At 37.3% G+C, this 27758-nt stretch overlaps 2 long non-coding RNA genes across 4 annotated transcripts; one reads left to right on the top strand and one right to left on the bottom strand.

The window, feature by feature from the left end:
* Nucleotides 1–2403: 2403 nt before the first annotated feature.
* On the bottom strand, nt 2404–27487 carry LOC131240079 (uncharacterized). 3 transcript variants are annotated; one of them, XR_009168610.1, is made up of 6 exons: nt 27364–27487; nt 27046–27121; nt 26596–26850; nt 25750–25865; nt 24689–24925; nt 2404–2904 (listed from the first exon to the last, which is right to left on the bottom strand). It is a non-coding gene; the product is annotated as an uncharacterized LOC131240079 (long non-coding RNA). The 3 variants fall into 3 exon arrangements; XR_009168609.1 differs by lacking the exons at nt 2404–2904; nt 24689–24925 and adding an exon at nt 24939–25585 and having other exon boundaries at nt 27364–27482; XR_009168608.1 differs by lacking the exons at nt 2404–2904; nt 24689–24925 and having other exon boundaries at nt 24939–25865; nt 27364–27481.
* Nucleotides 11607–12107, top strand: LOC131240080 (uncharacterized). The gene is made up of 3 exons (XR_009168611.1): nt 11607–11735; nt 11827–11904; nt 11999–12107. It is a non-coding gene; the product is annotated as an uncharacterized LOC131240080 (long non-coding RNA).
* Nucleotides 27488–27758: the final 271 nt, after the last annotated feature.

Genomic DNA, 27758 nt, shown 5'->3' on the forward strand with positions numbered 1-27758 from the left:
CAGCTCAAGGAATGGGTCCGCTATTGACGAGTCGGGCCCAATATTGGCAGGCGGATTGGGAGATCTCTTCCACTCACTTTGTTGTGCGCAATGGGGCAGCAATCTGGTTTGGAGTGTAATAGACCCTGGTGATTTTCCAAAGAGGAACCGTACTGATATGTGGACTTGTTGAACAGGAGTTTCACACTTATTCATTCATTCATTCACTATCCACTCAGGGTGGTGGTGCGCAACTATTCACTACAAGAAAAACAGGCAAAGGCTATGGCCAAAAACCGTAGCTAAAGACCTTTTGCTACGGATCAAGTCCGTAGCACGTCCGTCGCTATTGGTGGGGTAGCTAAAGGTCAAAAAACCTATGGCTACAAATTATATCCTTAGTAATAAATATCTGTAGCTACGAAGAGAAGCCATAGCTACAATTTCTATAGCTAAAAGTAGCTACACCTACAGTTTAAATTCGTAGCAATAGATATCAATAGCTACGGATAAAGGCCGAAGCTATACTTTCTGTAGCAAAATATACCTACAGCTACAGATTAGATCTGTAGCAGTAGATATCACTAGCTACGAAAAAAAGTAGTAGCTATAATTTCTATAGCGAAATGTACCCACGGCTACGGATAATATCAGTAGCTAAAAGTGGAATGAAATCTGTAGCAATATTCTATAGTCAGCAATAGTTACGGTTTTCAGAATAATAGCTACGGCCAAAATTCGTAGCTATTTTTTTTAAAAAAAATTGTAATAATGGTACTTGTTTCCATTACAAAAACCTGCTGCGATTGATAACTCATCTAAGCTTAATGATGATAGGAATAGTACATAAAATGCAATCAGCAAAAAAAAAAAATGATGCATTTATTATAAGTAGCAATCAAATCATACAATGCATCCTACATTCATATTTCTAAATAAACAATACTTCACGTTGCTTAACTTATCATAAGAATTACAATTAAGGTGTGCCCTAATATGCAAGAAACAAATACACTCCAACACAGTAAACACCCTCCATATAATGCAATAATGCTCACATTTTTATAGAATTTCTTCCTTCAAACGGTCAATTTCAGTAAATATAGAAGATAGAGCTTCTTCTTTCCCTGAAACTGCAGATATAACTTCTGTGGACTTTGACACAAAATCACTTTCAAGTTCTTAAACCCTTCCCTTGAGAAAATGAATTTCATCCTCCAGTGACTTCTTTAGCTTGTCAGCCTGTATAAAACAACATTTGTAGACACAATCAAACAAGCATGCCTTTGTACACATCTCAAAAGAAAGAAAGACCAAAAAACACTTACATAGGAAGAAATAAAAAATGTACCTGCTAATCTTCTGAACTATGGCAAATTCTAACATGAGTAATGTGGTTTGATGGACTATTGGTTTGTGTAACATTATATAGGAAGAAATCAAAATACAGTGAGAGAAGTAAAGAAACTAAATCTCCAAGCAATTGTATTCTACAAAAATAATAAACTAAAAGTTTTGAGAATAATACTATGAAGAAGAAGAAGAAAAGCATCATCAAAAAGATATATGAGAAGACAACATGTATAGCAACTCTTTGTCACCAAATTTGTTTCAATGTGTTGATGGTGAGTATCAAGTTGTGTTGTAGAAGAGACCACATATCATTTATTCCTCAGCCCATTGGATTGATTTAGCATTCTTTCATTGATCTGCTTTAGGTGACATGGATGAAACTAGATGGTATTTAAGATGTGTTGAGAACCTAAGCAAGAATCTTCTACATAATGATCACAATAATATAGTAAAGGAACATATTTAGAAAGTTGAGAATCTATTAGCATCTACAACAACTCTCAATTTAATTACACCTTAATATTAAAAAAAGAAAAAATAAAAGAAAACCACTCCAAAAAATCGAAGCATTACCTCATATATTGTTGGGGTAAATGAAAACCCACGCCTTATTTCTCTACATAGACAAAAAAACAAGGTTCAAAAACTAAATCTCCAGACAAACCAATGAAAAAGTGAAAAATTGAATTAAATATGCAAGCAGTAATTACACAAGTACCATTGATTTGGGTGGCAACTTATTTCCATGGATTCTGACATACAAATTCTACCTATAGCTTCAACGGATTGCAATAGAATACGTAGTGTCCCATTCCCATTCGCAGTCTATTAAGAAACTGGTTGAATCACACTCAAATGTTCATCCAGGACATATATCGGCCCATACTTCTTCCATGAATGTCCAGAATCATCTAAAATTTGTACCATGCAAGTCAAAAGACATGGAAACATTGAATTTCAGCTACCATGTGACTCACATTTATTATCGGTTCCCTTACATCATATGCATTGAAGAAAGAAAAAGGAAGCAGAAAGATTACAAGGGCTGCAGCTTGCAGCCCAACCCAAAGAACTGCATTGGCAAGTGCTGAAGAGAAAACACTTTTGGAGGAACCACAGAGGAAAAATGTTGTAATATAGCATCTTATATGCATATATCATGTATAATGAGAGAGAGGTAGATCTACAGTTTTGTATGGTTTATAGTTATGTCTGGTTTGTCGCTTTACCTTCACCTACATTGCAGATGGTATAGCCCATGCCTTCAGAGTAAGGACAGTTTGCTACTTCATCAACCCATTCCAAAAACTGTAAGATGAAGTTCAGGAATAAAAACAAATGGGAAAGTGCACAACAAGTGATTAATACAAGCATAATTTGAAGCAGTAAAACCCATGTCACGTTTCATGGCCAGCTTAGCCCTTACACTTGACGAACCAGCACTGGCTTCTTGGAAACACTCTTGATGGCATCAGCATAGAGTGGCTGGCGACAAAAAGGCCAGGAATAAGGGCAGTCTGTGTAGTTAAGAATACTGGGCAGGTATTTTCCCTTTTCAGCAATTTATTAATCCTGTTATAATACAAAGTAGCCAATGAGTAATAATGTTAATGGAATCTTTGATTCTTTCTTAATATTCAAAATCAAGTTGGAAAAATACTCAAGGCTATTGAATTATATCATCTAAGAGATAAACTAGAAATTGGTGGCTTGCTTTTGATAAAGTAACAAGTAACAATTTCCAGGATGATCAGAATTCACAAGAAAGGTTCAAATACAACATAGAAATATACATATTCATTTAATGAAAAAAAAGGACGGATTTCGAGACGGTTCTAGACCGTCTCTAAATTTGCTTGGTTTAAAGACGATTTATGACACGTAAACCGTCTCTAAAATTTTAGACGGCCGCTAACCGTCCTTAATATTATCTTAAAAATTTAAACGTCCACAAATCATTTAAAACGATCGTTGACCGTCTTATATGCGATCATTTGAGACGGTCATTGGTCGTCGCATTAGAGATGGTCTTTGATAGTCTCTAAGACGGTCATTGGCCGTTCGCATTAGAGATGGTCATTGGCCGTCTTATACTTGTAATATGAGACGTCAAAGACCGTCTCTCTTAGAGACGGTCTTTAGTGCCAAAGACTGTCTCTATTAGAGACTGTCACGGACCGTCTCTATTAGAGACTGTTAAAGACCGTCTCGATTAGAGACGGTCCTAAACCGTCTCTATTAGAGACTGTCAAAGACTGTCTCTATTAAAGACGGTCCTAAACTGTCTCTAATGCTTAGGTCAAAAATTATGAAGCTCAAAAAAATTATGAATTTAGAATATATATATATATATATATATATATATATATATATATATATATATATATATATATATATATATATATATATCTATATATATATATATATATATATATATATATAGTTGAGAAGCTTAAAAAAATAATTAACAATGTTTAAGAAAAATTTAAATTTTGAAAAAAAAAAAAACTGTCATTTTATAAAAATCTAGATTTTGAAAAAAAATAATTTCGATAAAAAAATGATATTTTGAAAAAAAAAATTTTAAAAATTAAATAAAATTGTGAAAAAATTAACAAATTGTAAAAAAATATATATTTTTTAAAAAAGAAAACTAGATTTTGTATTTTGACAAGAAAAATTAAAAAGTTATATAACGAAAGTGAGATTTAAAAAAATGATATTTTGAAAAAGAAAATTTAAAAAATTAAACAAAATTGTGAAAAAATTGACAAATTGTAAAAAAATATATATTTTAAAAAAGAATATTAGATTTTGTATTTTGACAACAAAAATTAAAAAGTTATATAACAAAAGTGAGATTAAAAAAAAATGATATTTTAAAAAAGAAAATTTTAAAAATTAAAGAAAATTGTGAAAAAATTGATAAATTGTAAAAAAATATATTTTTTAAAAAAGAAAACTAAATTTTGTAAAAAAAAATGTTATATTTATTTAGTTAAAAATGATATTTAGTTAAAAGAGTTTTGGATGCGGTTGAAACTTGGTCTGACCCCTCATCCAAGTGGGACACACATAATGAGTGGGTTTGATATGTGAATCACATTTAGGCAGGCCCAATATATGATTATGAATGTTTTAAGGAAACCTTTCTCCACTACATTTAAGTGAGTTACTCGTTACCTTTACCAGAGTAAACTCTGTGGGGTTCACCGTTATTTATTTATTTTATCCACTCCATTCATCCATGTTAACAGATAATTTGAGGTCCAAAGAACAAAAGGAAGCATATCCAAAGCTCAAGTGGACCACACCATAGGAAATAGTGTGATTGAACCTCTACCATTTAAAATTTCTTAGAGGCCATAGAAGTTTTGGATCAAGCTAATGTTTATGTTTTTTATTCATTCATATATTTTTGATATTATGAACAACCTTTAAGCTGTTTTTGGACAATCTAATCGATCTGGACATAAAGAGTAAATAACTTGAGATGTTAAAATCAAAATTCACTCAAATTGTTGATCAATCTTGTATGCCCAATATATTTCTCATATGTAGTATGATCGAGGCCAATAACTAGTCAAATTGAGGGTAATGATCGGTAAAATAGAGTGAATGGACCGGACATGTAAAATGGGCCCATCATGATGTGTATCGAACATCAACTCAGTGCATTTGATGTCTCCCCTTTAGCTTATGAGATATCTCAAAAATCATCCGTATACGAAACTCGGTGTTGATTACCATCTAAAACTATGTGAAGACATTTAAAAAATATATAAACAGTACAATATTGGATGTCATACCATTTTGGGGCCATAAAAGTTTTGGATCAAGCTGATTTTTGTTTTTTCCCTTCATCTGGCCCTGTATGACCTAATCAACATATTGGATGTCAAATAAACAGTACAATAAGCCTTAAGAAGATTTTAATGATGGATATCCAATTACTATTGATTTCATATGGTGTGGTGCACCTAAGATTTCTGTGGTGGGGTCCACTACAGATTTTTATTTGCCTCATTCTTTGGCTCATGACAAAATGATATCTCAAAATGGATGGATGGTGTGGATATAACAAATACATCATAGTGGGGCCCACAAAACTTGGTGGATGTTGGTCGATGCTCTATGGGTCCCACCATGATGTATGTGTTTCATCCAAGTGGGACACACATAATGAATGGGCTGGATCTATGAACCACAACTAGGTGGGCCCAATAAATGATTATTTTTAAGGTCATGGCCCACCATGGAATGGTGCATCTGACTGACGGGGCAGATCCAATGTTCAAGTGGACCCACCATAGAAAAGAGTGGGATAGTGACACCCACTATTGAAACCTTCTTAGGGCCCACTGCGATGTTTATTTGAGATCTAACCTGTTTATAAGTTAATACAGACATGGATGCAATTGAAAATTGGTCTGACCCCTCATCCAAGTGGGACACACGTAATGAGTGGGTTGGATATGTGAATCACATTTACGCGGACCCAATATATGATTATGAATATTCTAAAGAAACCCCTCCATTATATAAAAGTTTTGGATCAAGCTGATGTTTGTGTTTTCCCTTCATTTATATTTTTTTTGATATTATGAACATGTTGGATGACAAATAAACATTACCGTGGGCCCGAGGAAGGTATCAACGGTGGAAATCATTATTCCACACTATTTTGTGTGAGCATTTGGTGGGGCCCACATGAGTTTTAGATGTGTATGAAACTTGGTCTGACTCCTCATCCAAGTGGGACACACATAATGAATGGGTTGAATCTATGAACCACATCTAGTTGGGCTTAATAAATGATTATAAATGTTTTAATGGGAGGGCAACCCTCTCAACTATAATATGTGGTGTGGTCCACCCAAGTCATGGATTGACTTTATTTTTAAGCTCATGGCCCACCATGGAATAGTGCATCTAACTGACGAGGCAGATCCAAAGTTTAAGTGGACCCACCATAGAAAAGAGTGGGAATAATGATTTCTGCCATTGAAATCTTCCTATGGCCCGTAGTGATGTTTATTTGTCATCCAACCTGTTTATGGGGCCCATTGGAATATATGTGTTTTATCTAAGCCGTCCATAAATTCTGATATATAATTTCAGTGGACGAACTTAAAAAGTAAGTAGATTGAAGGTCTAAGTGGATCACACCATAAAAAATAATAATAAATAAATTTCTATCGTTAATATTTTATGTGGTCCATTTACAACTTCGATATGACTCCTTTTCTGGATCAACCCTTAAAATGATCATTTAAAATGAATGGACGGAGTAGATAAATAACATATATCACGGTGGGCCCCACAAGACCTAAAACTCTAGACTTAAAATGCCCTCCGTCACCCCCACCCCCAAAATATAATCGGCCCGCGCGCTGCTCTCTCCCAAATCCCTCACTCTCGTGCACCCGCCCCTCCCAAAACCCAAACCATTTCTCTCTCGCGCTCGCCCCTCCTCAAAAACCCACATCCAAATTGAGAGTCCTCGTCGTTGTCATCCTTCTCGAATCTGACACAGGTGGTTTCTTCCTCATGGCTGAGAGAAGAAGCATACACCTACAACCATGACAATGGCTGCCACGACTGAAGATGAAGAGGACGAGCGCGACAAGGTTTATAAGGCCATGCGTGGAGGCAGAAGAAACCCGATTGGGATGAATCGAAGATTATACACAGTGCTAGTGCTAGACAGAGCATCCATGGCTGCCTCCATCGATAACACAGGTAAGGGTATATAAAATCCCCAATTTGGGATTATCGGTTTCGAATCTAGGCTTTGAAATCCGGAATCCCTAATTGAATGTCTGCATTTAGGGGTTCGAATCCCAAATCCCTAATTTAACTGGATTTAGGGATTTTGAATCTGAAATCCCCAATTAATCTAGATTTGGGGATTTGGATTCCAAAAGTCCCTAATTTCTGATTTCTAAAGTCAGGGATTTAAAAATCCCTGATTGACTTGATTGATTTAGGGTTTCGAATAATCCCAAATTTTCGATTTGGGGATTCTGAATCCGAAAATCCCTAATTGATGATTTGGGGATTCCGAATTCAAAATCCATAATTTGGATGTCTTAATTTCTGAATTCAGGGAAAAATCCCTTTTTAAAAAAAAACTAAGTTCGAAATCCCAATTTGCCTGATTTGGGAATTCAAAAATCTGAAATTTTGAATATGAATCTATAATGGGTGACTCTGAATCTGATCATCCATGCCTTTGCACAGTGGCTCTGATACCAACTGTGGGAATTAACAGTGTTGGCCTGATCATCCATCTAATTTGGGCTATTTAATTGAATATGCACATGTGTTGGCCTGCCATTTATCTTGAATTTGAATTTTTTTTTTCATCATTCATTCCCATTTTCTGTTAGCAAATTACTGTGCTTCGTGTTGGTGCCCCCAATTTGAACTTATTGTGATAAGATATATCACATGTTAAATCTTGTTGACCTCCTTGGCATGCATCCTTTATAGCTTGTAGATGACAATGATTGCTATATGGATTCCATTAAAAAAAAATCTCTTTTATGGAATTCATTTCTTGTCAGCCCTATAGAATTCATTTCTCAACTGTACTGTCTAATTTTATGTAAGCATCAACAGGCTGAAATTGTTCTCTCCAATGACATTAGGAACAGATTTATATAGAAGATTTGCGGTTTCCCTTACTCTAGAAATATAATAGTACAAGGACCTTTAACAATCCATCAAAGTTAAATCTCTACTATCTTGTGAGTTGACCATCGTCAAGTCTTGCACTCATTGAAGGCCATGCCCGTTCTCTTAACCCCCCAAGGAAGCTTTTTCTGGCTATTCACTTGGTGAGTTGACCATTGTCAAGTCCCAGAAAACTTGATGCAATTGGTTGAAAAGCGAGGCAATGTTGGGTGTCAGTTTACATGAAAATTTTGTAATGTTTGATTTTTTATATGTTGTGGATAGCTTTTTTGCATTTAGAATTTGGCACTGCACAATCGAGGCCCTAAACTTCCATTTCCATGTAAAAGACTAACAACATTCCTTTTTCACCCATCAGTGCTCCTAAAATACTTTCGAGTATTTATGATCTTCTAAAATTTACTACAATATCTTGTAATTTCACTTTTGGGATTTTCATGCTAAAGGATAGGAAATATTTACAGTTTCCTCCTGATTTGAACCCATGAATATGCAATTCCAACCCCTACATCAATGCCTGGTTTGTTATATTTTAATATCATTTAAATATCCCACATTTAGCAATTTAGCTCTCGTGGACCTTTCTTTATACATTCTTGCAATAAATCACATGCATATAGCATGGTCATGGCATAAGTTTATTTCTCACTTTATTTTCTAACCCATAACAATGCCTTCCAGAAGATGATCAATCTACATTTGCAAGGCCACATACTGAAGATCTTAGCCTGGTCAGGAGTTCATCCAAAGCTATTGAATGCACAACATGCAGGCATCTAATAAGCGTGTCATTGAATATTCAAGTCCTGTCAAGGTTTCATTGCTTGCTGGAGGTGGCAATAGTGAGGAGATAACAAGGGTAATTATTAAAGATGGGAGTCCATTCAAACTCATACAGGATTATGCTTCTGATGACAGTGCTGATGATGATAAAGGCACATGTGTAAGTGCTATAGTTTATATCCTTGTCTGTTGTCAAATTTGTGGTGCCAAAATCACGTTATATATAACTTGCATAAGTGAAGCTCTCTCAAGGATCAACATTCATAAACAAGCTAACCTCACAACAAGCAAAGCTCACAAGTACAAGGATCAATCTTGAATGCAAGAACTGCTCACAAGACAAGACTCAAGCTGTAAGACTTCAAGAAGAGTACAAGGCGGTTTGTAAAGAACTCAAGACACTTTCAAGATTGAGCTACATCAAGGTTTCAAGATTGAACTACATCAAGACTTCAAGGCTCATACTTCAAGGTCACTAGTTCCTAATGTTTCAATGTCCTTACTTCATGGTTGAGGTTTGGTGACCTTAGGTTGACCTTAGAAGTAGGTCACTTTGGATACATAAATCGAATGTTTATTTTACATAAGTTTGGTCTATTCTTCGACTAATCGTAGGCCTTCTTCGACTAGTCCTAGAGTTGCTTCGACCGTCTAAGAAATTCCTCGATCGATCGTGAGTTTGTTACAAATTTTGGATAAAATTTGTTAGGCTTCGACTAGTCCAGAATCTGTTCGACCAGTCGTAGGAACGATGTCGACTGCATCTTCGACGGGTCGAAAATCTTCGACTCAAAATCCAACGATGTTTTTAGATCTTCGACCACTCGAAGGTGACCTACGACTAGTCGAAGGAGACCTTCGACGGTCGTAGAATGGTCAAAGCTTATCGCGCTGATTTTTCAAATATTCATTATTGCTTCGACTAGTCGAAGAGCTCCCTAGACCAGTCGAAGACGCGATCTGCTCACCTATAAATAGTGCATGAATCTCGAAAAGAAATCATCGAATTAATTAATCCATTCAAGCCAATCTTCGTCGAACTTCTGAGAGATAATTATGTGCTCCATCTAAGCTAAGTGTGCTTATTTAATATTCTCTTTCCTTAGCTTTATTTAATTGATTTTGTTTCTGCTATTCCAATCTAATTTGATAAGAGGAATTGTTATTCCCTTTCTTTGGAATCAAAATCAATTAAGGCAAGCCCTATTTGGTTTAATTTAAAATCTATTAGAATTAGAACCATTGTAATTGAGTACTGGACATTGAACTTGGACATTCAATCATCTACTCTGATTTGGTTCTACCGGGCTGCTACAACGAAGGAGATAATCAGGTATTTTACATTTAATTGTAAATTCCTTTCTGTTTTGGTTTCTTTCAAGATTTGCCAGAAAAATCTTGTTGTATTGGTTATCTGAGGAGAGCCAGGAAAACTCAGAAGTGGGGTTTTTTAATTGTGTAAGCCCACAGACAAAGACACAATTGTAAAGGTTTTGGGTGAACCTGGGAAAACCTATTTTGTTAGTGAACGCTAATATCCCTTGTGAGGATATTAGGAGTGGAGTAGCATTCTGTGTGGCTGTTATTTAACAATTGGTGAACACACAGGCGAACCACTATAATCCCTTGTGTTGTGGTTGAATGATTTATACTTCTGATCTTTAATTATTCTTTTGTGGGATATATGTATGGTGGTGAATGTTGTAATCATTTAATTCAAGAATTGTGAGAATTTTGTAATAGTTTAGAATTTATTTTCTGCTATTCCTTTATTAGCTTGATATTCAATTTCCTTTAAAAGTTGTTCAAGCAAGGATGCCCTGCCATTTTTATGATGTAAGTCTGTCCCTAGAACAATACATTTGTGATTACAATTTATTTTAATTTAGTTTGTATTTATTTCTATATTCCTCTTCGGTTTGAGATTTGATACAAAGATCTTTCTAGAAATAAGTTTGTCCTACCATAAACTCTGGTTTTTGGTGAAAGGTTGTCCTTAGAATAACATTTATATCAACCTCTCAAGATCTAAATTTTGAGGCTGTTTTACTTTCCTGCATTGTGATTTAATTTGGCTATAATTTTTTTTTTAATTCCGGTGTTTTAATTTTTTTTTGGCATTTTCCTATTCACCCCCTCTAGGACATATAGCTAGGCCTTTTCAAGTGGTATCAAAGATGTCAGCCCGTAAGGGTTTCGCCACCAGTTACACATGATATCTCATGTGTGAATGAAGATAAGAGGAATGATATGGATTCAAATTTAGATGTATAGAATGTTTCCACAACTGAAATAGGATTCAACATTGCCACTGGGTTGACAGAAGCTACCCAAAATTCAGAAGCACATTATGTGCAACAATATGGAGATGCTCATTATGCTGTGGAGGCACATGAAGCTAAGAATAGCATGGGAGTGGAATTAAGTGTTGATAAACATGATTTTTCACATGAGGAAGGAAAGAGCATAGATGTGCAAAATGGACCGGATATGTTGTTTATATGTTGCTAACAGAAATTATGTGTTAGAGATTAAGATCTCTAATACATAATTACTGCTAAGTAAAATGAGATGAACTCATTTTTAGGCATTTATCAAACAGGGTCTAAGCTTGTCTAACATAGCCCATCCACGCTAAACATAACTAAATGATGGTCTGGAACTGGTTCCAATAACAACAAGTACAAAGCAACCCAGTCTCCAACATGGTTAATATCTATCTTCGCACTACAGGAAAATACCTTTTTATGGGATTTTCTTAGCATCTGCCCCTCTATCTACATTATAAAACTTTTTGAATAGGAAAATTTTGTTTCATTTAAACAACAAGAATAAAAGATTCAAACACTGGGTTAGCTACACCCAACTAGTGGAATCTTGTTTCTGATAAACAAATGATGCAAGAGGAGCAGCCTCTTCAGGTAATCTTTATGAGGGCTGCCTGTTGTTGTGATTATGACTACATGGTATGTTGTTTGACCTTACATATGTGTTTATTTATGTTTTGAGCAGGTTGCAAGATGCACAAAAATAATAAACCAGAATTCTGAGGAAGCAAAGTATGTAATAAATGTTAAGCAAATTGCCAAGGTATATTTTCTATGCGATGTTTTGTTATTTCAGGTTGGTATAACTTAAGAATCTTGGCACATTTTGATGGACCTAATTCTTTCTGTACCTGCAGTTTGTTGTTGGTTTGGGCGATAAAGTTTCACCAATAGATATTGAAGAAGGCATGCGTGTCAGGTAAGTTCAATTTTCCACTCTATAGTTTCCTTTATTTATTTCTTTGACTTTCTTTCCCCCTTTTTTTTTTTTTTGGAAATGGCTTTCCAATGTTTTGTTCATCTTGGATTTAATTAGGATGTCTTAGTCTGTGATCTAGACATATGTAGGGCCCACTGAGGAAGGCCACACACCCTTTTTATGGCTGAGATTATTGAGATATAGGCTGATGTGTCCAACCATGTATTTCTGTCCAAAAACCTGGACCGTTGCATGGATTGTCATGTTCAATCTTTGGCATGGATTTTGGATCATGATTGCCATTATTTTCTTCATAATTATGGGGTGTAATGAGAAGGTGTGGACCCCACCGTGAGGTGTGATGGTTCATACCTCAGATGGCCCATGAAATGGTACCCAAAAGGAGGCCCGTAGGAGTGGGCGGTCCACTTTGTTGGGCTGTCTAGCCCACATGTATGGAGGGAAAATATACACTTCAGCTTAGTTTCTTTGAGGGATGAGCCACTTTTATGGACCCCACCTTACTTTATTTTATGAGGAAAATACTAAACCTCCATTTTCCCCCTTGGATGAAGGTTGGGCCCACCTTATTGGGTAAACAATGCATGACAGCAACATCTCTTCCTGGACAGATTGAAATTCCTAATTTAATTAAAATACTTTTGGGTATTTAAAAATTATAAAAATTTATAAAGATATGACTTACGCATGGTAGGACCCACCTATCAAATTTTGGGGCCAATGGACACCTGTACACACCATGGTGGTGGCTGGACCAGTCCACTATAATGTGGTGTCCAGATCAGTCCGATTTTCAGGACAGATTGATTTCTTTAAATGAGTTAAAATATTTTTAAATGTCAAAAAATTCTAAACTTTTTTGAGAGTGTGGCTCACCTATCTTAGGACCCACTTACAAAATCTCAAGGCTAATGGACCCCTGTGGACACCGTGACAAGGGATGGACTGGCCCACCACATTGGGACGTCCAGGTCAGTCCGATTTTTTGGACAGACTGTTCTATTTGAATTAATTAAAATATTTTCAAGTGTCCAAAAATCTTGAAATTTTGTGGGGGTGTAGATCACCTATGGAAGTATCACTCTGTAAAATTTCAGACCCAAAATACGTTTGAGTTGCCCGTGGTATGGCTGGAAGTGATCTGCTAGGTAGGGACGCCCAGGCTGGGGCATCCAGCCTGCTTTGTGGGCCCACCTTGATGTGTTGAATGTCCCACCACCTATCCATGTAGGGTCCATAGGGGATCAATCATAATTGCCCCATTTTATTCAATTAGAACCCATTAGGTGGATTTTTGGGCCAGATACCCCAGGCCCATAGGGCTGCCTACACATGGGACATCCCTGCCTTAGGCTACTGCTGGGCTTGCATTCTAATGGTCTGGCCCATTTCATATATGTATTGTATATCCTCTCTCATCTGGTGGGGCCTATAGTGATGTGTGTGAGCCATCAACAATTAATTATACTAAGAAATACTTCTAATGTTGAACTCCAACCAACACAGAAATTTGGGTGGGCTGGAATTTGGCATTGAGCCCAATAACTGTTGCCTATAGATGTTCTTTGGGGCAATATGGCCCACTAGATTTGAGGAGGATTTATGTCAGTATCTTATCATCTTAATTTTTTTTATTTTTTTGGGCTTAATTAGTGTATGATTAAAGGCCCATCCCAAATAGGATTCTTCTTGGGCTAGTCTCTTAGTTAAGTATGGGCCTTATAACCTTGGTTAGGCTGGAACTTTTGATAGGCCCATTGAACCCTTGGGTCGTATATTTACCATGTCATTGTGATAGGCCTTATGGGCCAAATGCTCAAGTAGTTGGGCCCTTGTTTGCCCACTATAATAAATCCATACTTGGGCCGAGATGTGAGGCCCAACTTACATGTGTTAAAAATTTAAGAATTTCCCATATGTTGGGATAATGGGCTGCCCATTAGGCCCACCACAATGAATGAACCTATGACCCTTATGCTTGGGCCCTAACCTTGCTTAAGGGCCCACCAGGTTGCCTCTGTTTTTGGGCTTAGTGTATGGCCCATTAGGCCATGGGTTGATTGTGCCTTGGACCTTTCTTTGCATATGCAGTAGGCTACCTTTTGGGACCCAGTTGAGGTTGGATGTCCTCCTTGGTGGCCCTAAGGTAGGCCCATAGAGGCCCTTATAGGTGGTTAAAGGCCCACCTTAGGCCTGGCTAAGACTGTTCCTCCATAGGATTTTGACTTTCTTAGTTTGTGGGTCATCCCAAAGTACTGGGCTCCCACTAGAGGACTTCTCTTCTTCTTAGAATATCTGTCTATGTGCCTAGATATTGACCCTCCTTGGGACAGACGATTTCATATTCCTCAGGTAGCACACTTACATCATTGCGACCCATATGCATCATCTGTTTGAATTGATTGCATTGTATAGTGGTCATTCAGGGATGGAGTTTCTCCCCTTTTGCACATTGAGTGCCTGAAACTTGTGCATGATCTGTGTGTGCGACTCATGCATTGGCATCGCATTTCATGAGGATACTGCCCATGCTTCATCAGGGCCTTACCTCCACAGGGACATTTGTGGATGGCCGCATGTGTGGACACTAAAAATATTACTTGAGCATACCGGGTGCATAGGATGCCCATGGGTGAGATTCTCAAAACTTTCATGGTACTAAGGATCTGCTCTAACGCCGTGACCGGGTGGAATACATGAGCGCACGAGGGCCTTATACCGTTAGGCCGCGACTCCCACTGTCGTGTAGTCGGTTGGATAGGGGTGTGGCCTTACCTGCCTGGTGTGAGGAGGCATTGCTAGGCTGAGTCTGACCAGCTCGTAAATGGGTCCGCTACCTTCAGGCCTTGTTGGTGATTGGTTGTCCACAGGCGGGTAGTGAGGTCTCTTACGCTCGTTTGACTGTGCGGGGTCTGCAGAGCGGCAGTCATTCAGCAGTGTAATGGACCCCGGTGATTTCCTTATGATTGAAAATGTACTTGACTTATGGTTTGGATATGAGCACTGACATTACTTGCATTGCATTAGCATTGGCTGTACAAGCCCCCTTTCATACATTGCCTTGGTATGGCACCCATTACTTATTGCATCGCATTCATGGTAAGCCTTGGTAAGACTAGTGATATGTTCATTGATTATGCTTCTCTCCTTATACCTCCTACTTTTCTTCTGTGCACCATTGTCACACACTTACACCATCCTCTAAGCTTCTATAAGCTTATGCACAATTGATGCGTGCAGGAGACTCTAGGTAGGCGCCGTAACAGCAGAGCGTGGAGTAGAGTTGAGCAGTGAGGACTCCAGTGTTGCTGATTTCTCTCTCTTTTCCTTTCTCTCATGTATGTCTTTTTGGACCTTATGAATGATGTAAAAGTTCAAATTTTTAGTGGATTTTGCAATGTGTGCCCTCCGTTATTCTCAGGAATACTTGCTGTGATCTTGGGTATACTTGTATTGGAATGATTATACTGTTATGAAAATTCTCCTTGTAGGATCCCGGATTGGAACCGCCTCGGGAGCCAAGAATGGGGTACTACGGAGGCTGCTGGTCCAGAATCGGCCATCGGGCTACTTGTGAGTCCGGTTCCCGAGTCTAGGGCGTGACAATGTATTAGCTCGAAATTGATGGAGCAGACCGGATGTGCGTCGGAGCTATCCGATGTTGAGCGGGGGTCCCGGGAACCACCGTTATGACCATGATGAAGCTGTCCATTTCCCATAGATAGCATTGGAGTGGCTTGGCTATTTAGACATGCCGTGTTTATATCTCGTATTTGCTCGAAATTGATGGAGCGACCCGGATGTGCGTCGAAGCTATCCGGATGCGGAGCGGGGATCCCTAGAAGGTAGGAACCCTGTTATGACCATGATGTTGTCCATTTCCTATGGACGACATTAGAGGGGCTGGCCATTTGGGCAAGTCGTGTTTATGTATTTGCTCGAAATTAATGGAGCAGACCCGAATATGAGTCGGAGCTATCCGGATGAGCGGGGTCCATGGAAGGTGGGAACCATGTTATGACCATGATAAAGTCGTCCATTTCCTATGGATAACATTGGAGGGGCACTGGCCATTTGGACAAGCCGTGTTTATATCTGTATTTGCAGTACCACACCCTTAACCTAAACCACACCCTAAACCTATAACCTAAACCTATTCTCAATTCCCTAAACTTAAACCTATACCCTAACCTAACCCTAAACCTATAACTTACACTTATAACCTAAACCTAAGCCTATAACTTAAACCTGTAACCTTAACCTAAACATAAAACCTAAACCAAAACCTAAAACCTAAATATATGAATCCCTAAATCCTTAGCCTAAACCTAAAACCCAAACGTAAACCCGATCTCGAACCCGAACTTGATTTCCTATACCTAAACCTTAACGTATTCTCAAATCCCTAAACCTAAACCTACACCTAATCCTAATCTTAACTCTCTAATCTAAACCTATACCTAAACTTGAAAACCCAAACAAAAACTCAATCCCGAACCCAAACCCAATTTCCTAAACCTAAACCTTAACCTATTCTCAATTCCCTAAACTTATAGCTTATAACCAAAACCTAAACATAAACCTAAACCTATAACCTTAACCTAGACCAAAACCTATGACCTAAAACCTTAACCTATAACCTATAACCTAAACTTATAACTTATAACCTATAACCTAAACTTATAACCTATAACCTAAAACCTAAACCTTAACCTAAACCTAAACCTATACCTAATCCTAATCTCAACTCCCTAAACTAAACCTAAACCTAAACTTGAAAACCCAAATCCAAACCCGAACCCGATTTCCTAAACCTAAACCTTAACCTATTCTCAATTCTCTAAACTTATATCTTATAACCTAAACCTAAACCTATGACCTAAAACCTTAACCTATAACCTATAACGTAAACTTATAACTTATAACCTAACCTTAACCTAAACCTAAACCCTAAACCTTAACCTATAACCTAAAACCTAAAACAAAACCTAAAACCTAAATGTATTCTCAAATCCCTAAACGTAAACCTACACCTAATCCTAATCTCAACTCCCTAACCTAAACCTAAACTTGAAAACCCAAACCTAAACCCGATCCCGATTTCCTAAACCTAAACCTTAACCTATTCTCAATTCCCTAAACCTATAGCTTATAACCTAAACCTAAACCTAAACCTAAACCTTAACCTAAACCTAAACCTAAACCTAAACCTTAACCTAAACCTAAACCTAAACCTTAACCTAAACCTAAACCTAAACCTAAACCTTAACCTAAACATAAACCTAAACCTATAACCTTAACCTAAACCAAAACCTATGACCTAAAACCTTAACCTATAACCTATAACCTAAACTTATAACCTATAACCTAACCTTAACCTAAACCTAAAACCTAAACCTTAACCTATAACCTAAAACCTAAATGTATTCTCAAATCCCTAAACCTAAACTCACACTTAATCCTAATCTCAACTTCCTAACCTAAACCTAAACTTAAACTTGAAAACCCAAACCATAACCCAATCCCGAAACCCGAACCCGATTTCCTAAACCTAAACCTTAACCTATTCTCAATTCCCTAAACCTACAGCTTATAACCTAAACCTAAACCTTAACCTAAACCTAAACCTAAACTACAACCTATAACCTTAACCAAAACCAAAACCTATGACCTAAAACCTTAACCTATAACCTATAACCTAAACTTATAACCTATAACCAAACCTTAACCTAAACCTAAACCTAAAACCTACACCTTAACCTATGACCGAAAAACTAAACCTAAACCTAAAACCTAAATGTATTACCAAATCCCTAAACCTAATCCTACACCTAATCCTAATCTCAACTCCCTAACCTAAACCTAAACCTAAACTTGAAAACCCAAACCTAAACCCGATCTCGAACCCGAAGCCGATTTCTTAAACATAAACCTTAACCTATTCTCAATTCCCTAAACCTAAACCTATAACCTACACTTATAACTTAAACCTAAACCTAAACCTAAAACCTAAATGTATTCTCAAATCCCTAAACCTAAACTTACACCTAATCCTAATCTCAACTCCCTAACCTAAACCTAAACTTAAACTTGAAAACTCAAACTTAAACCCAATCCCGAACCCAAACCCGATTTCCTAAACCTAAACCTTAACCTATTCTCAATTTCCAAAAGGTATAACCTATAACATATAACCTATATCCTAAACCTAAACCTTAACCTAAACCTATAACCTAAACCTAAACCTAAACCTTAACCAAAACATATAACCTAAACCTTAACCTATAACCTATAACCTAAACTTATAACCTATAACCTAACCTTAACGTAAACCTAAACCTAAACCTATAACCTCAAAACCTAAACCTAAACCTAGAACCTAAATGTATTCTCAAATACCTAAACCTAAACCTACACCTAATCCTAATCTCAACTCCCTAACCTAAACCCGATCCCGAACCCGAACCCGATTTTTTAAACCTAAACCTTAACATGGCAACAAACAAGAATGTATCCCTTTTAACACATGCCCCTTTTTACAAAGTTTTAATTTTTGTTGTTGTTTCTATTAACTTGAATTGAAACACTTTTTTTGCATTATTTGCTTGCATTAGTTTTATTTTAATGATCAATTTTATTTTAAAAAAGTATGCCCACTTTTTTAGAAGAAAAAAAACGAATGAAGTTTTTGCAATTCTTCATTAGATGAAAGACACAAAAAGAAAATTGTTACTGATTTTTTTTCCTTTTTTTATTTATAATGTTAAACTTACATGTATTTATGCGTGGATGAATGTAATGCGGATAAGATTGTTTTTGTTTGGATGGATGTAGTTTATGTTTGAATGAATGTAGTTTATATTTGGATGGATTTACGTAGTTTGGGTTTAGATAGATGTGAATGTGAATATGATAAAATATATTATATAACAAGTGTATATCAGGAAGAATATGATGAAATATATTGTAAGAAGGTGTATATTGACTATCTCATATTTGAAAATGTCCTTTGAAGGCTCATAAGAGACGTTTCATAGCAGAGTCCTTTTTAAGGACGGCCATGAACGAAGGCTCATAAGGGACGGTTCATAGCAGTCCTTTTAAGGACGGCCATGACCGTCCTTTGAAGGCTTATAAGAGACGGTTCATAGCAATCCTTTTAAGGACGGTCCATAACCATCCTTTGAAGGCTCATAAGAGACGGTTCATAGCGATCCTTTGTAAGGATGGTCCATGACCATCCTTTTAAGGACGGTTCATGACGTAACGCCCGAAAATCGGGGGTCGAGCGAAGCTCCGCTCCCGAGTTCCAACGCATCACTTATGCAACATAGATAATGATGATTGAATGTTGTTCATATTAGTGTATTAAACATGAGTGAGATTATACCAAACCAGCATATCATACTCTAGAGATAGTTAACTTTTGCAAGCAGAAGACTGTATTAGATGTATAAGATATATGAACTGTAGTAAGTCTCCGAAGTATGATCAGGTTACTAGGTTAAACATGTACATGTATACTCCCAAAATGTACAAAAAGAATATACATGTGTGCTCCAAAATACAATCATAACGAGTGTAATGATATCTAGTCAGCATCCCTGTAAGCCCCGTCGATCAGAACACGGTCTACATAGACACGCCTGATAGCTGCATATAGGAGAAACCCTCCTCATCATCCTCAAAGTTCGGCTCCGCCTCGCAGGCTACGCCATCATCTGAACCTACAACAGGGTCTGGTTGGTGTGTACAACACCGTCCCGTAACGTGGGAGTGAGTGATCAACTCAGTGGAACAATAAAGCAAAGGTTAACATGTTATCAATTCAGTCAAGCAGTAATGATAACGTAATACAAGCAAACATCCCTAAGTATTATGATTAATGCAAGAATGATATGAAATAATGATGCATGCCCTCGCCTGCGCTCCCTCAGCGACTTCATCTTACGATCGCGCATAAAACACTGCCTCAGTGCTTGACCTGCTCGCCAAACGCACACGTAATGCGGTGCATGAGCGTGATTACCAAGTTCTTATTAGTCTTTTTCATACAGCAGGATTGAAAAGCTAAGGTACCTCCCTTATATCAATTCTCAAACAATGATCCATTCTAGGGTCGTCAATCCTAGTAAATCTCATACGATGTTACGATTCTAGGTCACTGCAAAGGACTCGTCACCTTATCAGTGCAGGCCTGGTGTACTCTTATTGCTACGTAAGGGCTCGTCGCCTCTACGCAGTCTTAGTGTACACTCGAAGTCACTACAAAGGGTTCGTCACCTTATCAGTGTAGGCCGACAGCTCCAATATAGTGTCCCATACCACCGTATTCGGCTCACGAGTCTGGGTTGCTCACTGGTCACTACAGGGAGGCTCGTCACCTCAGCGTAGGCCGACAGCTCGACCACGGTGTCCCATACCACCATGCCCAGCTCATGAGTCTTAGCGGATCAAGGTACCAAGGTTAAAGGGATTTTCACTGGTGAGTTTGGTACCTTAAATTCAAGCAATAGCGTCCATACATGGTGAGCATACATCGGGCCAATCGGGTTACTTGAAGAGCTCGACTAGCATGAGCGCACGTTGAGTTAAACGACATGAAGTACGCAAACACTCCATGTGGCCAAACCACTGCTGACAACCCTAATACGACTCGGGTTCGTCAAACACATCCTACGTGGCGAATGAATCTCAGCCACGATTTCAAAGCTGTTACCGATTGCTTGGACCATAACGTGGCCCCATACACATTCAACCATAATAACAAACATATTATAAGATACAAGATAACGAGAATCCATACACATGCATTTCATAAGTAAAGCGATAACATTAATAAATTCATGGAGAAAATAGTACATATAAGGAAGTAGTTGGGATTTCACATCTCAACTCCCTCATAATTCACACCTTACTAAATACAAACTTATTCGGACATTTTCACAAGCACTTAGACTATACTTGGCAACATACATCACATATGTCAGCCATATTACATATTAGGGCAAATCCTTTTGGCAAGAAGTTGTCGTATAGATAACAACCATTTCCCTACGATAAATAATCATGGCAATCACAGCGTCAAATTCCAAATGCATACAAACATTTCAACAAAAACATGAATCACACTATTCACTACATAGCTTATCTATATACGTAAAACAAAATAGATATCGTATTTGGCATGTGAAATGGCACCCACGTCAGTAATAAATCATTAACTGACATTGAAAGCTTTGAAAACCATAACCTATACGAATATAGTCCGCACCTTAAACTAGAAAGTGCGCAACGGATCTGATTTAGACGATAAGTCTTCGTCAATGGCGAAAAGACAACCTAAGGCATGAATTAAATTAGCTACATCAACACTTAGACTATTCTAAGTTGCAAATCAGGTTAGGGTTTAGTTGACTTACCCAAAAATGAGATTAGAATCGCCGAGATAACAATTCAAAAGTGACGGGTTAGGTACGCAGAGTAAGTGGAAGGAATTCCAAGATGATTCACCAACTTCTCTCTCTCTTCCTCTCTCTTTTCCTCTCTCTCTCTCTTAGCTAGAGTTTGAAAAATTCGTATGGAATTAGAGAGTGAGGGTTTAAGGTCTTTATATAGGCCTAAAATTGATGGAATTAGCCCCACGGCCAAGGTATACTTAGGTTATAACCAAATCGGGTCTATTTCGATCCAATGGAGCATTTATGGAGGTCCTTTTACTGAATGCGGTCGGACTTAAGGTCACTAATAATGGATCTTAAGCAAGTTAAGTTTTTAGTCCGATCGGGTTTCTAGATCGTCCATGGCGGACCAATTTCAGTTCAACGGTCACCGAAACTCGATCAGGGCCACAAGTACTTTATCACGTGTGGGCCATCTTCCCTAATCTGAGGGTGAATTTAGGTCAGAATCCAATGGTCAGAATGCTTATAAATAGCGCGCAAGTGACACGACTCAGATTACTTAAATTCATATTTATTTTCTAAATAAATTCACCTTTCTCACACTCTTCACTCCGGACTCAAGCAAATCATCTCAGGACATCATCTAGACTTGATTTTTGAGGTGATTGTCAAGTCCAACTAGGTGGTCATAATTGTCTATTGTCTAAATTCATCACTATCGGACTTTCGACGTGCGGTCCAGGTCCAATACGAAGTTTCAAAGTACTCCCGAGAGCAACTGGGTTTAGAGTTGAATCCTAGGTTTCTAGGTAACGTAGCATTAGCGGTCCTGCACATTTTGGGTCTTGTAGTTCATATTTAAAGTGGTTCAAGCTAATTCTACTGAGTATTCAGTTTAGTACTTAACCAAATTCTACCCAAATTATGGCAGAATACGGTCTTAGGGCCATTCTATGCCCCGTTTTTGGCACTTTTAGTTATTATATTACTTTAATTATTTTTTTAATAGTACATCATCAAGTTTTCCCCATCTCCACCAAATTTCATGAGATTTCGTTTTGTAGAAAAATTCTAAAAATTCCAGAAGCAGCAGTTGTCCAACAAGTAATTTTCTGATAGTTGTCACGACAACCTACTTTAAACTATATTAAATATTTTATTATATTTTTCACATATTTTTATATAAAGCTAGACTCATTTAGCTTTAATCTGATTTTTGAATCACCTAAATTAGAGTTATAACGAGGGAGATATAATTTTTCAAAGTTGGACAAAACGTGCAAAAAAATGTAGAAAATGGGCTGCCCAATCCGCTGTACGGACGAGGCCTCGCCAAATCGACGAGCCCCTCGCCGGTCACTAGACATATGGACAAGGGTTCGCCCCAGGGGCGATGTCCTCCCCTCCGGGGGTGCCGGATACATGCGGGACCCACCTCAGATTCCCCAAATTGTGTCGTTTGGCTCCCGTGTCCATGTGAGGTATTTTTGGGTCTAATTTGCAAACTGGAATGAGTTTATTTGATGTGCAATATATTATTTTGGGGTAGGAGATACTAATCTATCCAACTAACCTATTTATTTTGTTAGATTCCAAAAGTTTAAGGGTCAAAAACCCATTTTATCCGTTTAGTTACTATTTATGGTAAGTTTTAGCTTTGGTATTGTTCTTCATCATTTATACCCTAGGATTGGTGTGTATTATGAATGTTCTTAGAAAACTTTGAAGGATAGGATGGTGAAAGGTGAGATTTCGAAGGAAAATGGTTAAAAAGGGACTTTACGCTTTGGGATTGAATTCTGAAAAGTTAATAAGGTGTTATGATTGATCCATTGCCTAAGGACATCTATTTCCAGGTTGGAAAAAATCTGGGGTGTTATACCCTCCCAACCGACCACAACCGTCATTTTTTCGTCAATAAGAATGACGGTTTTCAACCATCCTTTAAGTAATACGACACGTCAAAATATGTCGGCCCATACGATGGTCAATGACTGTCCTTTTTGGTCATTTGAGACGGTTTTGGACCATCATTTTTTCGCTGTTTTGGTATAGTGATCTCCCACTTTCCAACCAAATGTAAATACTTTGTCGAAGTAAATTGAATACTTCTTACATGAATTGAAAAAAGGAAGGAAGAAAATGCCAAGAGAAAGCTCATTGACAAAGAGACTTCCAAGAATAAATGGCAGTAATCTAGTCTTCATTTACAAATAAGCTAATCTTTGACGGAGACTTCTTACCTCCAAAAGAAGAAATTCAAATTCAAATAGTTTCAATTATATGCAAAGATAACCGAGAGCAGCATTGCCACAAAATCTATACATTGAAGAGCCTTCAAGCAACAAAAAAGAAAGAGATTACTCAAAAGCATCAAGAAACAAGAAGGCTTGGTCTCTCTCACTGTCATTTCCCCAATGTGAAGATCATGTTGACTGATATAAGCCGATGTCCTTTGAGGGACGAACTCCTCCATCCCATGGCCATTGTAAGTTGCATACAGGTAAGTGAAATCACTTCTTTTGCATACAAGTTGCATACAAGTAAGTGAACTCACTTCTTTTGCATACAAGTGAAATCACTTCTTTAGCTCAGGATTTCAAATGCACTAAAAAGTTGTGAGTGACTTACAACTTGTAACTCGCTTACAGGTGAAATTTTTTGTCCAAACACCACCTTTGAGTGGGTTGCCTCTAAACCCTTGACAACTAATAAAACTTCCAGGCATCCAAATGACCCCTAAATGCACTGGAAAATTGAGAAATTATATGATCCTTGGCCTCTGCGAACCTATTTTCTGCAACTCACAACCAGTCTACCAGAATATACTATCCATGTTTCTCGAGTTTACAAGTCCATTCAACATGAATCAAAATCAGCAACGAAAACCAAACAAAATAAAAGAAAAGTCTTTATCCCTGTCAAAAGTTTTCAAGTATCTATAACATTCCAAACACTTTTAATTTATATATTAAAATATTGAGTCGAGTCATCTTAAGACATCGAATCAACCCAACCCAACGGGACATTTAGTCGAGTCAAGTTTTTGGGTTTTTGAACTATGGGGTCAGAACTGCTTGCATCAAAATAGGGGAAAAAAGGCATTTTATTCACATGGAAAACATAGATAAGTAGTCATTCTAATAAGAGACATATTTCAAATCAGCAACTTAAAACAATTAAAAAGTTGGTAGAAAACATACGGATCTATATTTTGGTAGTAGTTCAGTCCTCCAGTAAAGCCTGACTTGCTGAATTTACTGACATAATAGTCAATATCCTCTTCACACAACAATGGAGGCAAGGTAATTGGTTCGGGAGGCGATTCTGCAAGAGCTCCTTTAGGTACAATTAGAGGACCCGGATTGCAAAGGGTAAGAAATTTCTTGATGTGTTCCCATATCAATCATAACAAACTCAGATTCATCTACTCCAGGTTCCTGCATCATAACAACTGATGTTTTGTTAGCCCAGAAAAAAAAAAATGGCATTGAAAGACATAACTATGCACAACCAATGACGACACTGCCTACATTTACAGCATGTTCCCCAAGATGACTTTACACAAAATGAGAATGCCTACAAACAGCTTTGGCGAATACAGAATTAAATTCCATGTTGAAAAAGTAGGAATGTAATTGCTAGAAAATGGTGTTCACCTTGGAGTACAATTATTAGCGGGATGCCAGGTTTGGTTCCCAAAATTTCCTTGAGTTACCACAAAAAATTCCATGGAAATAAGATGTGACACGAGACATTCTAGCTCCAGTGTGAAGATGTCAGGCCATCCCCACTAGGAATATTCTTGTCTACCAAGGATCGGGCCAAGCTGACCATTAGGTAGGCTACATGTGTGTGTGTTTAATGTGGGCCATTGATCCTATTAACAATGCATTTATCTTGTATACATACGAACTGATTTCTAAGACATGCCATTTAAATTGTGAGATGTCTTGATGAGCGGCTCTAATATAACACACACCTGTCTGCCTGAATAGATTCATAGGCCTACTCTCATCGCAAAATTCTCTGCTCCATAATGAATTGATCTTTAGTTTAAGAGGAACGTTAGTATGAAACTCTTCTCTGCAGCTCACTCCCTTCAGTTCACATGGAAAACACATATTGTGATTGGTATTATTGACCTAGTGGGCCACCTCAAGTAGATTGGACTATGTGTATCAAAGAAATGAACATGTATACACTAACGAGAAGTACATGTTACAGATGTTGGTGGATTTTTAGTGGAGTTAGAAAAGGTCACCTCAGTCAAAGCTCAGAGAGATTTTCTAGAAGGTCACCTCAGTCAAAGCAAATCAATGATTACTTCAAGAATCCCATCATAGACCAAAAGTCTTTGTTGCATGGACTGCCTGTGACCTGCATCATTGAGTCTTTTTTTTTTTTAGCTATGTAAAAATTGTACAAGAGAAGAACTTCAATACTTTGACAGAGTGTGGTGGATGGTATGCAAGCACTTTCAAATTTCTTAAAAATTGAATACCTGGCATACAAGAAATTCAAATTAAACTATCCAAATAAAATATTCCAGTTCAGATGTATCATTAACTAGAAAAAAAAATTTTATTTTGATTATCTGACCAATGAATTGGTGGACATTGACTGAGTGGTTAAAAATGAAATACATACAATGGTAACTAAGAATCAATTCTAAAGAAGCATAAATGATGAGAAAAATACCCTTCCAGAGAAATAGACATCAGAATTATCTATTCCCAATGCTAGAAAATGCTTAACAATCCATTAATCTTTTTATTGTGCGATTAAAAATGAAATACATACAATGGTAACTAAGAATCAATTCTAAAGAAGCATAAATGATGAGAAAAATACCCTTCCAGAGAAATAGACATCAGAATTATCTATTCCCAATGCTAGAAAATGCTTAACAATCCATTAATCTTTTTTCTTTTTTTTTTAAATTTTTTTATTATCATTGAGGCTGGATTAGAGTTCAGTCTTAACATGCATCTTTTGTGAAAGTACAATCTACCAGAGTAGAAAGAAAACACAGAGAAGTAATAGAGAAGTATATGTTACATCTAGTAAAAAGATCTAGATTAACCATGCTTAAAAGAAGAGCACTCACATTCTTCAAGCCTTGTTGTTGAACAAAATCTAGACATCGTTTCACAAGCTGCACCAGATCGAAAAGCCTTCTTGGATAGCAACATGCTTCTCTCGCAAAGATAGTGTGTCCATTCTACACGCAACCTCACTTGCAGGATGATGATGGTTCGACTGCTCTCTTGTATATTTGAACCCTCCTTCAAGCTCAGAATCACTGCTTCCATCACTACTTGAATCCTTGTAATAGTCGCCATCACTGTCCTCAGCAGGTTGCCTACCACACCAGAAACTGGCATAAACATGGTATGAAAGCCACAACTTTCAGATCTAAAAGAACATATTTGCATTCAGATTTTCTTAGTAAAATTCTGAGACTATAAATTGATTAAGATGAGAACAAACACCTTAGTAAAGTTAACAATGAAGAAAATAATAAAAATCATCAATAAACCTAAGGTCGTTCATGTACTGGTTTGATGAGACTAACTTTCAGATCTCAATGAAGTTTGCAACCGGTGCTCCAGTGTTTCCATGTTCATGTACTCCTAATATTAGAAAGAGATGCATGAGTTTTAAAGATTACAAGGGGAAGGTATGTACACAAATGAAATATTTTCAGTAATTGAAGCTGTCTAATGACACAAAATAGAAAGAGAAACAAATCATTTTTCAGACAACAAAAACCAGCTTTGAGCTAGTACCATACAAACAAGTAATCTATCTTGAAAAAAAAAAAAAAAAACTCAACATGGCAAAACTAAGAAACTTAAACACATGCATGGCAGACCTTTGAAGTAGCATTCCTAAATAGGGATTCCTCCAAGCGCTTCACAAGTTCATTTAGCCTTGGCTGCCATTGATGAGAAGCTTGTTGCCACTGAAAAAGCTCCAAGCTGCAAAGCAATGAGTAGTAAAAATGCAACAGTTACATCTAAGTAGATACCCAAGAAAAACAATTAAGAAGCATTTATTTTAATACCAGAAATGGAAGTACTAAACTACACATCATGGTTATGTCATGATTATTCATAACACGTTCCATTAACTTCTTTAATAATCTGTTACATTCACAATATTAAAGAGGATCTCAACCTCAAGTCCATTAACTTCATATTGAGTCATGGTTTCTCCCTTGCTTACATACCAAAAATATCTATAGGCAAAATGGCCTAAGGATAGAAG

Source organism: Magnolia sinica, chromosome 3 (assembly GCF_029962835.1).
Source record: "Magnolia sinica isolate HGM2019 chromosome 3, MsV1, whole genome shotgun sequence".
NCBI classification, from domain to species: Eukaryota; Viridiplantae; Streptophyta; class Magnoliopsida; order Magnoliales; family Magnoliaceae; genus Magnolia; species Magnolia sinica.